The sequence below is a fragment of the Myxine glutinosa genome, chromosome 6, assembly GCF_964187855.1.
Source record: "Myxine glutinosa chromosome 6, kmMyxGlut1.1, whole genome shotgun sequence".
NCBI lineage: Eukaryota > Metazoa > Chordata > Myxini > Myxiniformes > Myxinidae > Myxine > Myxine glutinosa.
The window spans coordinates 168,503,223-168,513,973 of NC_136266.1; the positions used below are offsets into that span (position 1 = coordinate 168,503,223).

Genomic DNA, 10,751 nt, shown 5'->3' on the forward strand with positions numbered 1-10,751 from the left:
CAGTAAAAGGGTAGATATTAGAATCGAAGGCAAATAGGTTGGAGCTGGAGAGGAAGAGGAGGATGCCGGAAGGAAGAGGAAGAAGACGTCGCATGTGAGAGGAGGAGACGTACGGAGGGGTGCGCAGTCTCCGCTACCCGAGCCGCGCACTCAGTGTTCGCGCCTCGGAGGAAGAGACGTTTAACGGGATTGGGAGAAACCTTCGCCTCTCACGTTGGACATAGCCGATTCCACGACGAGCTGCGATCCGCCCGCTGTCCTGGATGTACCTCGCCCGTCCGAGCGGACTACCTGCGGGTTCGCCGCCGTCCCGTACAGCCTGAGGTACGGACTGCGCGCACTCTGTTCCCATTACCATTCCCCTTCTCCCCTTGTCCGTCCGCTCTTCCTGTGCTTCTTCTTCCCGAATGTCATATCAAAGTAATAATTTATTTAATTTACATCTTCTATAATGACGTTACGTGTACTCGTGCCAGGTGTCCTTCCGACTGGACCTTTCACTTGTTAATTGTTTGTTCCTTGCAGTGGGATTTATTTATTTATTTATTTCGAAAACAATGACCATAAAATGTTTTCAATTTTTTTTTTTTCCCCAATATTTTTGACGAAGCACGTTCGAGTCACAAGTGAGAGGCTCCCATCGTGTGCGACAATGTCGATCTGATGTCTGGATTGTTTTGATCTTACAAACGGAAACCGTATTAACTCTCACCTGTGCTGTGTGTGCATCACCTCTCACTTGAGCAGTGCATCGACTCACCTGTGCTGCGCATCACCCCTCACCTGTGCTGTGTGTGCATCACCCCTCACCTGTGCTGTGTGTGCATCACCCCTCACCTGTGCTGTGTGTGCATCACCCCTCACCTGTGCTGTGTGTGCATCACCCCTCACCTGTGCTGTGTGTGCATCACCCCTCACCTGTGCTGTGTGTGCATCACCCCTCACCTGTGCTGTGTGTGCATCACCCCTCACCTGTGCTGTGTGTGCATCACCCCTCACCTGTGCTGTGTGTGCATCACCCCTCACCTGTGCTGTGTGTGCATCACCCCTCACCTGTGCTGTGTGTGCATCACCCCTCACCTGTGCTGTGTGTGCATCACCCCTCACCTGTGCTGTGTGTGCATCACCCCTCACCTGTGCTGTGTGTGCATCACCCCTCACCTGTGCTGTGTGTGCATCACCCCTCACCTGTGCTGTGTGTGCATCACCCCTCACCTGTGCTGTGTGTGCATCACCCCTCACCTATGCTGTGCATTACCTCTCACTTGAGCAGTGCATCCCCTCACCTGTGCTGCGCATCACGTCTCATCTTTGCTGTGCATCACCTCTCACCTCTGCTGCGCCTCACCTCTCACATGTGCTGCGCCTCACCTCTCACCTGTGCTGCGCCTCACCTCTCATCTGTGCTGTGCATCACCTCTCATCTGTGCTGTGCCTCCCCTCTCACCTGTGCTGTGCATTACCTCTCACCTGTGCTGTGCATTACCTCTCACCTGTGCTGTGCATCACCTCTCACCTGTGCTGTGCATCAACTCTCACCTGTGCTGTGCATCACCTCTCACTTGTGCTGTCCATCACCTCTCACTTATGCTGTGCATCACCTCTCACCTATGCTGTGCATCACCTCTCACTTGAGCAGTGCATCCCCTCACCTGTGCTGCGCATCACGTCTCATCTGTGCTGTGCATCACCTCTCACCTGTGCTGCGCATCACCTCTCACCTGTGCTGCGCATCACCTCTCACCTGTGCTGCGCGTCACCTCTCACCTGTGCTGCGCGTCACCTCTCACCTGTGCTGCGCATCACCTCTCACCTGTGCTGCGCATCACCTCTCACCTGTGCTGTGCATCACCTCTCACCTGTGCATCACCTCTCACCTGTCATTTCTAGGGTCGTCACTTCCATTTGCCAATCGGTTGATGCCCTTCCCTGTTGTTGAAGTATTCAGTGTTTTCCCTTTTCGTTTTTTTATGGGGTTGGTGGAGGGGGAGGAGAAGGGGGCTTTGGGGCTGGGGAAGGGGGCTGTGGGGATGTGGGAGGGGGAAGGGGGATGTGGGAGGGGGAAGGGGGCTGTGGGGATGTGGGAGGGGGAAGGGGGATGTGGGAGGGGGAAGGGGGCTGTGGTGATGTGGGATGTGGGAGGGGGAGGGGGGGATGTGGGAGGGGGAGGGGGGATGTGGGAGGGGGAAGGGGGATGTGGGAGGGGGAAGAAGGGTGTGGGAGGCCTTTACATCTGATTCCCATTCCGTTAATTATACTTTATTCTCAAAATCTACCTGACAGGAGGAATACGAGGGACTTTCAGAAATTATCCACACGAGATACAGTTGACGCACCATTGTTTATTTATTTATTTTAATACTGAGTCGAGGCTCGTGGAAGAGCGACAACTCGGAACGGATGAGGACGCAACATAACAAAAGGAACAACAGGAGGAGAAGGCGGGAATGCCAACACGAGGGTCGAGGGAGAAAGTAGACGCAGACGGACGAACAAAGGACGCAGGTAATGGTGAAGGGTAGCGGAGAACGCAAGGGGTGGACAAGGTGGATACATAAGCAAAATTTGGGGGCAGGTTTTGGATTGGGGACGATCTGAGATGGTGATGAACAGCTGTCTTTGAAGACCTGGAGGGAAGAATGGGATTGAAAAGGATGTGGAAGTTGGTTCCGCAGGTGGGAAAAAGAGGAGCAAATGAGTGGAGGCAGGCAGTGATTCGGGAGGTGAGCAGTGAGCAGTGAATTTTTTTTCCCCATATGTAAGTACATGTTGCTCACCCCTTGCTATCCGAAAACGGCCATTCACACATGTAACATGCGAACCTCAAGATTAATTTGTTTATACTGTTATATATATATATATATATATATATATATTATATATATACACGATTCCAGACAGCGACTCGCTAAGAAAAGTTGTGGGAAGCCTTCACGAGCCACAGCTTTCGCTTCCATTAAAAATAATAAGGAATGCTCAACATTCCATTAGTTCAGCTGTCTATTTATTCCTGGATTATCCCAAAATTGTAATATTCCTGATTCGTCTCCCTCTCCCAACATGGTGCATCATCATTATATCAGCTTTCCCTTGTGAGGTCAGGACACAGTCCCGGCAAATGGAGCTTCCTCCAGGTCCACTGTTGAACGCTCGTCCAGGTTTGTGGGAATGCTTGTTGGTCACAAGGCTGAGACCTGTGCATGGGCCGCATTATGATCGGAGGGGAGGAAAATCCTGCACAAACTGCCTCTTGCTTCAGCCTCTCGCATTCCCGATCATCATTTCTAATTAATTCCTGACATACAAAGTCAAAATGCAGCAAGAGGTGACCAACGGGGTTAGAAGGGCATCCGGCCAGAAAACATTGCTTCAGAAAGGGGACAAAGGTGCCCGGAAAAGGCCAACCCCTGCTCTGTGGGGGAAAATGGCCTCTAAAGGTGGTTCTCTACAAAGTCAAAATGGAAAGCCAGGTCGATTCGTCCATACATTATGACTTCTTTTTGTCCTTTAATGAACTATTTTCTGACCTAAGCAGCGAGGTACAGACGCGGCATTGTCTCTGACCGATTGTGATCCCGGAACAGCGTTTCACAGGCTTACGTTGAGAGGAGTATTTGACGAGGTACCTGCAGGAACGTCACCCTTCTGGAGCATTCACGAAGCCTTCTCTTCAGGCCCTGGGCAGACGGGCCATGAAGTCACATTTACATTTTACACCCTCTCCGAGCGGGTCGTTGAGCGGCCCGGTTACCTCCTCGGATAACCAGGGCCGGATTGGGGCCTACCGAGCCACAGGCCCACGTCACGACGCTTATAATATGTCATCATGTGAGGCACTTTGGAGGAGGGGAGTACAACAAAATGGCGGCCGTTCCCAGTTTTGCGGAGGTTGTGCCAGAGAGCAAGTTATTGGTGTACGGAGTGGGGAAGCAAAGGGTTTTCGAGGACGGTGATTGGCCATTTCACCATCAACACTTTATTGTTTTCTAGAATTATTATTTTTTCTTCAACATTTATCATGTCAATCGCATTTTGTACGAGTCGAAATGCTCATATAACCTGTAGGAAGCTAAGGCTACGGTGCTAGGAGGGCAAAGTTGTGATTACTACCTGCAAAATGTCTCTACGTGCACGCGTTAGCGACCAAGATGCACGCCGCCATTATAAGCGTAGGATTGAGTTAAAAAAGGAAACGGCTGCCTCGACAGAACCATCTGATTTGAGTTTTGCTTGGCGCACAGCCCACGTCTGGGGTAACCCTAGATGCCCATAAGCCTGTTGACTCTTCGTCCTGCCGAGCTGCTGAACAGTACTGTATCAAGCGTGGCATTCCAAAATGGAGAAAATCCATTCGGAAGGGCAGTCATTGCTGATGAGACTATTGCTTGTTGCGTGCCATGTTTATTTGAACTCTCCCATTTAAAAGTTCTTAACTCTGCTGGGGAAATACTTTTGTGATTTGACTTCAATCATTTTGATTTTCACGCTTTGCCGCTGGTTTCATGAAAACACAAACTGTGCCAACCGAATTAATGTTGTCAAAAGAGCTTATCGTATTGGTATTAATCTGAGCATTTTTCTTCTTCGATGCCCAAAAGTATTATTTTATATATATATATTTAAAATAAGAGGGCTGGCAGGATGGCATGAAGGTGCTCACACTCGGCTCTAACCTGCCCAGCTTATTTATTATTATTATATATTTATTTAAAATAAGAGGGCTGGCAGGATGGCATGAAGGTGCTCACATTCGGCTCTAACCTGCCCAGCTTATTTATTATTATTATTTATTATTTAAAATAAGAGGGCTGGCAGGATGGCATGAAGGTGCTCACACTCGGCTCTAACCTGCCCAGCTTATTTATTATTATTATTTATTATTTAAAATAAGAGGGCTGGCAGGATGGCATGAAGGTGCTCACACCTGGCTCTAAGCTGCCTAGCTTATTTATTATTATTATTTAAAATAAGAGGGCTGGCAGGATGGCATGAAGGTGCTCACATTCGGCTCTAAGCTGCCTAGCTTAATTATTTATTATTATTATTTATTATTTAAAATAAGAGGGCTGGCAGGATGGCATGAAGGTGCTCACACCTGGCTCGAAGCTGCCTAGCTTATTTATTATTATTATATATTTATTTAAAATAAGACGGCTGGCAGGATGGCATGAAGGTGCTCACACCTGGCTCGAAACTGCCTAGCTTATTTATTATTATTATATATTTATTTAAAATAAGAGGGCTGGCAGGATGGCATGAAGGTGCTCACACCTGGCTCGAAGCTGCCCAGCTTATTTATTATTATTATATATTTATTTAAAATAAGAGGGCTGGCAGGATGGCATGAAGGTGCTCACACCTGGCTCTAAGCTGCCCAGCTTATTTATTATTATTATATATTTATTTAAAATAAGAGGGCTGGCAGGATGGCATGAAGGTGCTCACACCTGGCTCTTAGCTGCCTAGCTTATTTATTATTATTATTTATTTATTTAAAATAAGAGGGCTGGCAGGATGGCATGAAGGTGCTCACACCTGGCTCTAAGCTGCCTAGCTTATTTATTATTATTATTTATTTATTTAAAATAAGAGGGCTGGCAGGATGGCATGAAGGTGCTCACACCTGGCTCTAAGCTGCGTAGCTTATTTATTATTATTATTTATTTATTTAAAATAAGAGGGCTGGCAGGATGGCATGAAGGTGCTCACACCTGGCTCTAAGCTGCGTAGCTTATTTATTATTATTATTTATTTATTTAAAATAAGAGGGCTGGCAGGATGGCATGAAGGTGCTCACACCTGGCTCTAAGCTGCGTAGCTTATTTATTATTATTATTATATATTTATTTAAAATAAGAGGGCTGGCAGGATGGCATGAAGGTGCTCACACCTGCTCAGCTGCCTAGCCTGGGTTTGAATCCCGACCCGTCCCGGAGTTTCACAGGCGGGGTGGGTCACCAATTTGGCAGGTAGTCGACAGTTGAGGGGCGTTAAAGACCTCACGGTGCCCTTCGCGGAGAGTAGGCGAGCTGTCGCCAGCACCACTACCAAATTCAAACTTCCTGCCCTAACTACTGCTGGTAAGGCAATGGCAAACCACCCAGGGTATGACCCTTGCCAAGAAACTGCTTCAACAGCACCAACGCTCTGTAACAGAGTATGGTGCACACCAGAATTGAGAATTCCCAGTAAAGCTTCACTGCACGCACTGTACTGAGCCAAGAAGCGGAGCGGATTATTTCCGTGCTGCATATTTACAAGAAGCAGAAGCTGCTGCAGGCAGCTGCTTATCTGTGCCATTCTGAACTGTGCTCTGCTGTATGGCATGGTGGCTTGGCGTGGTACAAAGCGTTGATTAAAGCTGTCGCCGTCCCGGCCGAGATAAGCCGCATGTGCTCTGTAACTAGCGGCGTATCTGATGGCCTCGTGAAGCAGGGAGTTAGCCTTGGAGAAGGTTGTTATGCAGCTGTCATGATGGAGACCACCTCCTCACCAAGTTACCAGGCCATCATTCATATCGAGTCGAGGAAGAAGCTGACATTTTGGTTGTATTCCATTGCAGATTTTTTATATGGCCTGATGCTGTGTTGTTCAGATTGTGTTTTACTTGTAACTATAGGATGATGTTGAAATTCATATTTGCTGTTTATGTTAATACATTAAATAATGTATTGATACATAAATGCAATAAGAACTAGAACGGCACTCAGTAGAGAGCATACCTCCGCCCGGTTGGCCACATCACTCAATGGTGAAGAATCACTGAAGAATTAAATAATTCTCATATCCGAATCCATATTCAGATCTTCACCAAAATCGAATCGATTCTTCCTTGTCACACACCGAACCTGTCCAACAAGTTTCGTCCAAATACATCTTCATAACTTTTTGAGATATCCTGCTATGTATCGTTTTGTGCCCGATCTCCCAATGGTGAAGAATCACTAAAAATTCCAGTAGCCAGATCCGAATCCAGATCTTCACCAAAATCCTTTCGTCCTTGTGACATACTCTACCTCTCTGTCAAATTTCGTCTGCATCCGTCCACAACTTTTTGAGATATTTTGTTCACAAATAAACAAACAAACAGACAGACAGACAAACAGACAGGGGTGAAAACATAACCTCCATCCACCTTTGGTGGTGGAGGTAAAAAGAAACAACATTCTTTGTTTTATAAGACGACACTCTTCTTTGTGTATAATAAGCCTCACTATATCGCTTCACATTTGCTCCAGATTTGTGAGTAGGTACAAATAAAAAAGAAACTAATAATAATAATAATAATAATAATAAATTGTATTTATATCGCACCTTTTGCCTATAGATACATTTTAAATAATATAATAAATGTATTTTCTTCCAGTCCATTGGAGGTGCATTAAATCACTGCAGCAGGTTCAACGTGAAAACTGTAGACGATTTGCAAAAAAATTGAAAAAAAAAAGAAGATAAATAAGTGAAGGCATTAATGGGTTGTTGTAATGTCCTACAGATGCTTCGTTTGGCAGGCAGTTCACTGGCACTTGAATTGCTTCCATGATTAAACTCAGCGGTGGGCCTGCCGTGATGTGCGTTATAAAAATGGATGGTTTTTGTAGGCCATTGGTTGATGCTGGTTGATGGCTCTTTGGGATATTCTAAAAGGCGATTCACAGGCCATTGCCGTTGTCTCATTGATTCCTTGCTGCTCTCAGTGATTGCCGACGTCTGTGTTTGATCGCTGTCATCAGTGTTTGATCGTGTTTCATTTGAAATATTGTCCATTTTTGTTAATATTTCTAGAATTTTGACATTGGGGTAGTAGGATATATATATATATATATATATATATATATATATATATATATATATATATATATATATACATATACAGTATATATATATATATATACACGTGTATATATATATATATATATATATATATATACACATATGTGTATATATATATATATATTAATATATTTATTTAGATATATATATATATATATATTATTATTTATATATATATATATACAGTCACGTGAAAAAGTAAATACACCCCATGTAAAGTTTTGACTTTTTCAACATACAGCTATTTGATCTTCATTTCAACAATATTGATAGATAAAGGTGATATAATATAACAAATATCATCAAACATTTACATTTTGTAGTCCATTGTATAATTTAAATAAACATAAATGCAAATTTCACATGTGGAAAAAGTAAGTACAGTACACCCTCTTTTTTTTGTTTGTTTAAATACTGAATCGAGGCTCGTGAAAGAGCTGACAACCACGAGGAAAAGACAGCACAGGGGGACCACGAGGGAAAGACAGCACAGGGGGACCACGAGGGAAAGACAGCACAGGGGGACCACGAGGGAAAGACAGCACAGGGGGACCGCGAGGGAAAGACAGCACAGGGGGACCACGAGGGAAAGCCAGCACAGGGGGACCGCGAGGGAAAGACAGCACAGGGGGACCACGAGGGAAAGACAGCACAGGGGGACCACGAGGGAAAGACAGCACAGGGGGACCACGAGGGAAAGCCAGCACAGGGGGACCGCGAGGGAAAGACAGCACAGGGGGACCACGAGGGAAAGACAGCACAGGGGGACCACGAGGGAAAGACAGCACAGGGGGACCACGAGGGAAAGAAAGCACAGGGGGACCACGAGGGAAAGACAGTACAGGGGGACCGCAAGGGAAAGACAGCACAGGGGGCCCGCGAGGGAAAGACAGCACAGGGGGACCACGAGGGAAAGACAGCACAGGGGGACCGCGAGGGAAAGACAGCACAGGGGGACCACGAGGGAAAGACAGCACAGGGGGACCACGAGGGAAAGACAGCACAGGGGGACCACGAGGGAAAGACAGCACAGGGGGACCATGAGGGAAAGACAGCACAGGGGGACCACGAGGGAAAGACAGTACAGGGGGACCGCGAGGGAAAGACAGCACAGGGGGACCACGAGGGAAAGACAGCACAGGGGGACCGCGAGGGAAAGACAGCACAGGGGGACCACGAGGGAAAGACAGCACAGGGGGACCACGAGGGAAAGACAGCACAGGGGGACCACGAGGGAAAGACAGTACAGGTGGACCACGAGGGAAAGACAGCACAGGGGGACCGCGAGGGAAAGACAGCACAGGGGGACCGCGAGGGAAAGACAGCACAGGGGGACCGCGAGGGAAAGACAGCACAGGGGGACCACGAGGGAAAGACAGCACAGGGGGACCACGAGGGAAAGACAGCACAGGGGGACCACGAGGGAAAGACAGTACAGGTGGACCATGAGGGAAAGACAGCACAGGGGGACCGCGAGGGAAAGACAGCACAGGGGGACCACGAGGGAAAGACAGCACAGGGGGACCGCGAGGGAAAGACAGCACAGGGGGACCGCGAGGGAAAGACAGCACAGGGGGACCACGAGGGAAAGACAGCACAGGGGGACCATGAGGGAAAGACAGCACAGGGGGACCACGAGGGAAAGACAGCACAGGGGGACCGCGAGGGAAAGACAGCACAGGGGGACCACGAGGGAAAGACAGCACAGGGGGACCATGAGGGAAAGACAGCCCAGGGGGACCACGAGGGAAAGACAGTACAGGGGGACCGCAAGGGAAAGACAGCACAGGGGGACCACGAGGGAAAGACAGCACAGGGGGACCGCGAGGGAAAGACAGCACAGGGGGACCACGAGGGAAAGACAGCACAGGGGGACCACGAGGGAAAGACAGCACAGGGGGACCACGAGGGAAAGACAGTACAGGTGGACCACGAGGGAAAGACAGCACAGGGGGACCGCGAGGGAAAGACAGCACAGGGGGACCACGAGGGAAAGACAGCACAGGGGGACCACGAGGGAAAGACAGCACAGGGGGACCGCGAGGGAAAGACAGCACAGGGGGACCGCGAGGGAAAGACAGCACAGGGGGACCGCGAGGGAAAGACAGCACAGGGGGACCACGAGGGAAAGACAGCACAGGGGGACCACGAGGGAAAGAAAGCACAGGGGGACCGCGAGGGAAAGACAGTACAGGGGGACCGCGAGGGAAAGACAGCACAGGGGTCCGCGAGGGAAAGACAGCACAGGGGGACCGCGAGGGAAAGACAGCACAGGGGGACCGCGAGGGAAAGACAGCACAGGGGGACCACGAGGGAAAGACAGCACAGGGGGACCACGAGGGAAAGACAGCACAGGGGGACCACGAGGGAAAGACAGTACAGGTGGACCATGAGGGAAAGACAGCACAGGGGGACCGCGAGGGAAAGACAGCACAGGGGGACCACGAGGGAAAGACAGCACAGGGGGACCACGAGGGAAAGACAGCACAGGGGGACCACGAGGGAAAGACAGCACAGGGGGACCACGAGGGAAAGACAGCACAGGGGGACCGTGAGGGAAAGACAGCACAGGGGGACCGTGAGGGAAAGACAGCACAGGGGGACCATGAGGGAAAGACAGCACAGGGGGACCACGAGGGAAAGACAGCACAGGGGGACCACGAGGGAAAGACAGCACAGGGGGACCACGAGGGAAAGACAGTACAGGGGGACCACGAGGGAAAGACAGCACAGGGGGACCGCGAGGGAAAGACAGCACAGGGGGACCGCGAGGGAAAGACAGCACAGGGGGACCACGAGGGAAAGACAGTACAGGGGGACCACGAGGGAAAGACAGCACAGGGGGACCCCGAGGGAAAGACAGCACAGGGGGACCATGAGGGAATGAGAGCACAGGGGGACCACGAGGGAAAGACAGC

At 49.2% G+C, this 10,751-nt stretch overlaps 1 protein-coding gene across 2 annotated transcripts in view; it reads left to right on the forward strand.

The window, feature by feature from the left end:
- Positions 1-233: 233 nt before the first annotated feature.
- LOC137428967 (autism susceptibility gene 2 protein homolog) overlaps positions 234-10,751 on the forward strand; it is a 243,157-nt gene continuing 232,639 nt past the window's right edge. For both annotated transcript variants that reach the window (XM_078780863.1, XM_078780865.1), the window contains exon 1: positions 234-324. The gene's annotated coding sequence lies outside the window, so the exon portion shown is untranslated. The remainder of the gene's footprint in view (positions 325-10,751) is intronic.